A 5,492-nucleotide genomic window follows, 5' to 3' on the forward strand; every position below is an offset into this window, starting at 1 on the left:
GGGGGAATTAATTTCCTGTCATATTCAAGTTAAATGTATTTGCGGAGATAAAGTTTCGTTCCAACTTCATTATTAAACAGTTTATTAAATTTATTCCAAACTTTTTCTAAGATTATGTCACAAGTTGAAAACAAACAGGCGCGGTGCTAGGGGATGGACAAAGAGATAGAGTGAAAGGAAGGAAGAGAGGGAGGAAAGATGGAATAATACACTATTATTTACTATTTGTATATTTGTGGCTAATCCTGATTAATGAAAATAACTAATTGTACACTCTATGGATAATCTTATATAATTCTATATAGAAATAGTTTCCGAGGGATATCAGGGATTTGCCACAAACAGACAAAGTTATAAATAGAATCAAAGTATATATAGAGAAATCCAACCATGCACAATGCGCGGTTTATGTTCATCTGGACAGTTTAGGGAAGATAATATTTTTATAGTTCACCTAAACTATTTAAGCTTTATCTGTAATCAATCCAAGAAACCAATAGTAAATATACAATGATCTAAAGTAGCCAGATACTAAACAATATTAACCTTTATCTTTATATACATTTATTTTGAATAAAACAGTCTTTGATCCAGTTGAAACAAACTTTTTCGGCTTACTAAACCATCTTCAAACATTCTCGACCAACGATTTATATCCATCTATCTATTAAAGTTAAATATTTAACATTTATTTCACAATCTATGTTACTCATCTATCTATTTATCTTTTTCACTATCTATTTATGTTTCTACCTTTTTATCTATGGAACAAGTTGAATAGAATTCTGAATTAGATATCGGTATTCGTCAACTTAACATGTCAGACCATGTCAGGTTTTAGGTATGGTGTAGAATGTCAGGGTGTAGGTTTTAAAGTTTGTATGTCAATGTGGAAGTTTGAATGTCAGAGTGTAGGTTTTTAAGTTTGTATGTCAATGTGGAAGTTTGACTGTCAAGTTGTAGGTTTTATGTCAGAGTGGAAGTTTGAATGTCAAGGTGTAGGTTTGTATGTCAGAGTGGAAGTTTGAATGTCAGGGAGTAGGTTTTAAAGTTTGTATGTCAATGTGGAAGTTTGTATGTCAGAGTGGAAGTTTGAATGTCAGGGTGTAGGTTTTAAAGTTTGTATGTCAATGTGGAAGTTTGAATGTCAGAGTGTAGGTTTTTAAGTTTTATGTCAATGTTAAAGTTTGAATGTCAGGGTGTAGGTTTGTATGTCAGAGTGGAAGTTTGAATGTCAGGGTGCACGATTGTGTGTCAGAGTGGAAGTTTGAATGTCAGGGTGTAGGTTTGAATGTCAGAGTATAGGTTTGTATGTCAGAGTGGTAGCTTGAATGTCAGGCTGTAGGTTTGTATGTCAGAGTGAAAGTTTGATATCAGGGTGTAGGTTTTAATGTCAAGGTATGGGTTTGTATGTCAGGAGAAAGTTTGTATGTCAGGATAAAGGAATTATGTCAGAGTGGAAGTTTGAATGTCCGGGTGTAAGTTTGGATGTCAGAGTGGAAATTTGAATGTCAGGGTGTAGGTTTGCATGTGAAGGTGTAGGTTTGTATGTCAGGGTGTAAGTTTGCATGTCAGGGTGTAGTTTTGCGTGTCAGGGTGTTAGTTTGTATGTCAGGGTGTAGGATTATTTGTCAGGGTGTATGGTTTAATGCATGTTGGGGTGTAGGTTGGCATGTCAGGGCTTAGGTTTTTATGTCTTGGTGTAGGTTGTATGTCAGGGTATAGTAGTTTTGTATGACAGGGTGTAGGTAATTGTATATAAGGGTGGTTAGGGTGGTTTGTAGGTATAGGTTATTTTGTTTGTCTAACTCCTAGAATATCTCTGGTCTCAGTACAATAGGGATTCATCTTTCACATAAAAAAATGAATGAAATATTCTGGTCATAGGAAAATATTATGTAAATTATCAAAATTATCAAAATTAAATGCTTTTATCCTCCTCGGATACTAAACGAACACTGATTCATCTATTCTTGTTTACAAGCTCCGCCCAGAGAGAAATGGTTTCAATAACATTCTTGCTCTACATAATGTCCATATTTTCTCAGCCAATGCTAAACTAGTTAAAGATACAATTTATTCTTGTCCGAGTTCCATGATTTCTTTTCTTTATAATACTACGTCTCTTTACACCTGGAAATACTAGAAAATGTCGATAATTACAGAGTTAATTTTGATATTTTATTAGTTTTATTTTAGAACTTTAGAATTCAAACAACAATGATGTTATACTTGCTAACATTTTAAAATAAATTCATCGACATTTGAAGGAGAGATAAATTTCTTTTTGTTTCTATGAGCAATTATTAAAAGCAATACCAAAATAGAATAGAATAATTAGGACGATTTAAAAAAAACACATATAATTGGCTCAACTTAGTCTATTCGTAATTCAACCATACTTCTCAATTTAAACATACTTTGCTCGTCTGTTTGTTTTTTTGTATCCAATAAACGTAAAAACGGCTGAACTGATCGGGCCAATTTTTTGGGGACCTTACGTGACCCCAGGGAACGTCTATGGATGATTGAATCAAAAAAAATTGCTTCTTACAAAATTCGATTTTTGAAAATTTTGAAAATCCACGACATTTATTTTATAAAATCCGCAAATTTGTTTGTTTTTTTGTTTTACAATGTATACATAGAGAATATGTTCACAATTGAAATAGAAGATGGGCCCGAAGCGCCCTAAAAGTCTGGTATTCAATAAATTTGCTCCCAGTTAATATGGTAATACCGCAATAATTAAATGAATTTTGAGCTGAAAGTGTTTAAGAAAAAATATGATAAAATTAGTAATAATGAATGAATAATAATAATCTGAAGTTGACGAATTATCAAAATTTCGTCTGTCTTTCTCTACAACATTTGAAAATTACTATTCTGAGTATCTATTCTAATCTTTTCGGCCAAAATAATTTTTATACTTTTCTGACCACCCCGCAGAGGAGGGACAGGTACATATCAAGTATTTGGTTACTGGGGGGCGGGTTAATGATGGGAAAAAAAGATTGCAACAGATTGTAAACAATGTAGGGTAGGGAAGGTACACTAGGAGCAATGCTTGAGAAGGATGGGGTGTAATGTGTATGGTATAGGGAGGAACGGGATGGTGGAGTGGCAGGGGATGAATAAGAGAGAAAGAGATGGTTGGGTGGGTGGGGGGTCTAAATGGATGGTAGAATGGGAGGGAGAGGTTACAGATGAAAAAGAAGATCCTTCACAATTGCTATCCAGGGACTAACTAATACAAACCCATGCAATTATAGTTTAATTCATTCATTCTTCTATTCATCCTTCATTCATCCATCCTTTCTCCTTTCTCCTCTTCATCGTAAGGCATAGAATATAAAATTTGTTATATATTTATATATTGTTGATATTTTTAAATAATTTACAAGTTTTACATGACTGTCAATATCAAAGATATTTTATGCTATTTTGCAACAAAAATTAGATACAGAGAGGAAACTTTTATTTTTCTAAAATTAATTACCAACCCATCCTAAAGTAAATCTCAAAATAAGAATATTGTATAAACTACATGTATTGATGTCTTAAGATGTTCCCCAAGAAGATTCCCCTACTTCCGGGAGCTGAGTCAGATTCCCCCACCCATTTCCCTCTAAACCCATATTCCCCCCCCCCCTTGAGAGAATGCGAGGATACCCTGGTTTATTCCCCCTCCCCCCTACTACTTTATAGCCCATAAACCAATTCCCCATCTAGTCCCTGCCCATCCTGTCATCCTCCAGCAAATCCCCCCTCTCAGCTTTACATCCCCTATCCCCCCCTACTACGGCCTATCCTCTCTGCCCATTTTGCTTTTATATTGCCCATTTGTTTCATGAAAGATACAAAGTGAAACATAGAAATTAATTTATAACATTCAGATTTTTAAATTAATTATTTCAAATGTAAATATTTAGATATGCTGCTTTAACAATAAAATAAAGTAAAATGTGATTGTGAGGTAGATTGAAAAAGTTAGTAAATTAAGAATTTCGAAAAAATTTCAAGGTAAAATTTTTGAATTCAAAATCATTATGAAAATATAATATAGTTTTGTTTATTTTAAAAGAATTTTTCTACTTGTTATTTCAGTCAAATTGGTTCATTTGGTCTAGTCTTTTTTCCATGTCATTACTAAGAATTTATGAACATGTTAAAAATGGATAAATTTATTCAATCTCTGAATTTCTAAACTCCCCAGCACTCCCATTGATTTACTCCACATATGTCCAGTAATTACTAATAGCACTGAATAAAATGTTATCTCAAATTAGAATCTATTTTACGCTCAATATGTATATATATGTATATATATACACAAAGATATAAGGCTCTGTATAATCTCTGATATATCCCTCTAAAACTAATTAAACATATTTGACCAGTAGACCACGCCGAACCAAACCTCCAGATTAAATTTGGGCCAATTTTTTTAGAGCCTATTTTGACTTTCTATTAGTCCATCTTCTTTTTGTTTGTTTGTAATTAAAGCGTTAAACGCTAGTTTGAAGGTTTATATTCAAATTCACAATTCCGATTTTTTTAATATACCGTGCAGAACTGTCTCCCTCTATTTAAGAACTAGATATATACCAATTGTTACCGTTATCTCATGTTTTGCAGGACATATATATATAGGCTCAGCTAGATAATTTTATATAAGAAAACTCTTCGCTCTTATACATATATATATGATATTTGCAATGTAAGGATGTATATATATATATGTTAGCTATTGCGGGCCAAACGCCAGGACCAAATATATAGGCTAACATTCTTTGAGGGAACCCAAAGGTACTGATACCCCGGGGGTAACATTTATTCATTTATAAAGAAGGGCCTCACTTGTCCTTTAAGTGACCTTAGAAAAAAACGACCCATCAGCACCCCCATTAGATAATGAAATGTAAGCCTCAGGCTATACAATTCGACATTTGTATTCTTCAAAATAAGATTTCTTTAATTCCGGCAACGTAAGCTAGTTTAATATAGAATTACATTTGTCAAAATTTGTANCCCCCCCTCCCCTCTGCCCAACTAAACAACCTTCTAAATCCCGATCTCCGCCTAATCCATGTATATTGTGGATAATGTCTATATCCCATAGTATAGTTAAAGTAGGTAAACTTTACATAGGGTGTCCTAGAAAAATATGAGAGTAAAAATAAACTTTTTGTGTCTTCAATTAATGACGTTAAATATATCTTTTGATTAAAATAAAAGCCGTTGTTAATTATTGTTTTTGAAAGTTTTTTTATAAATGGGGAAAAGGTTTTTATGGAAAAAGCATGTTTATAGAAATTAACCTAATCTGATAATAGTTGGTCTTTCAAACGTTCTTTTCAATTTTTCCCTGTAAAACCAATTTTTGTGACACCTCCAGTATAGTTTTATCTTCTTAAGGTTCCGCCACTTTATATCTTAAAACACTCTCACTTTAGATTTATTCTTTAATCCCTTTCCCAGTAGAGGGGGGG

This window comes from Eurytemora carolleeae, unplaced genomic scaffold, assembly GCF_000591075.1.
Source record: "Eurytemora carolleeae unplaced genomic scaffold, Eaff_2.0 scaffold754, whole genome shotgun sequence".
NCBI lineage: Eukaryota > Metazoa > Arthropoda > Copepoda > Calanoida > Temoridae > Eurytemora > Eurytemora carolleeae.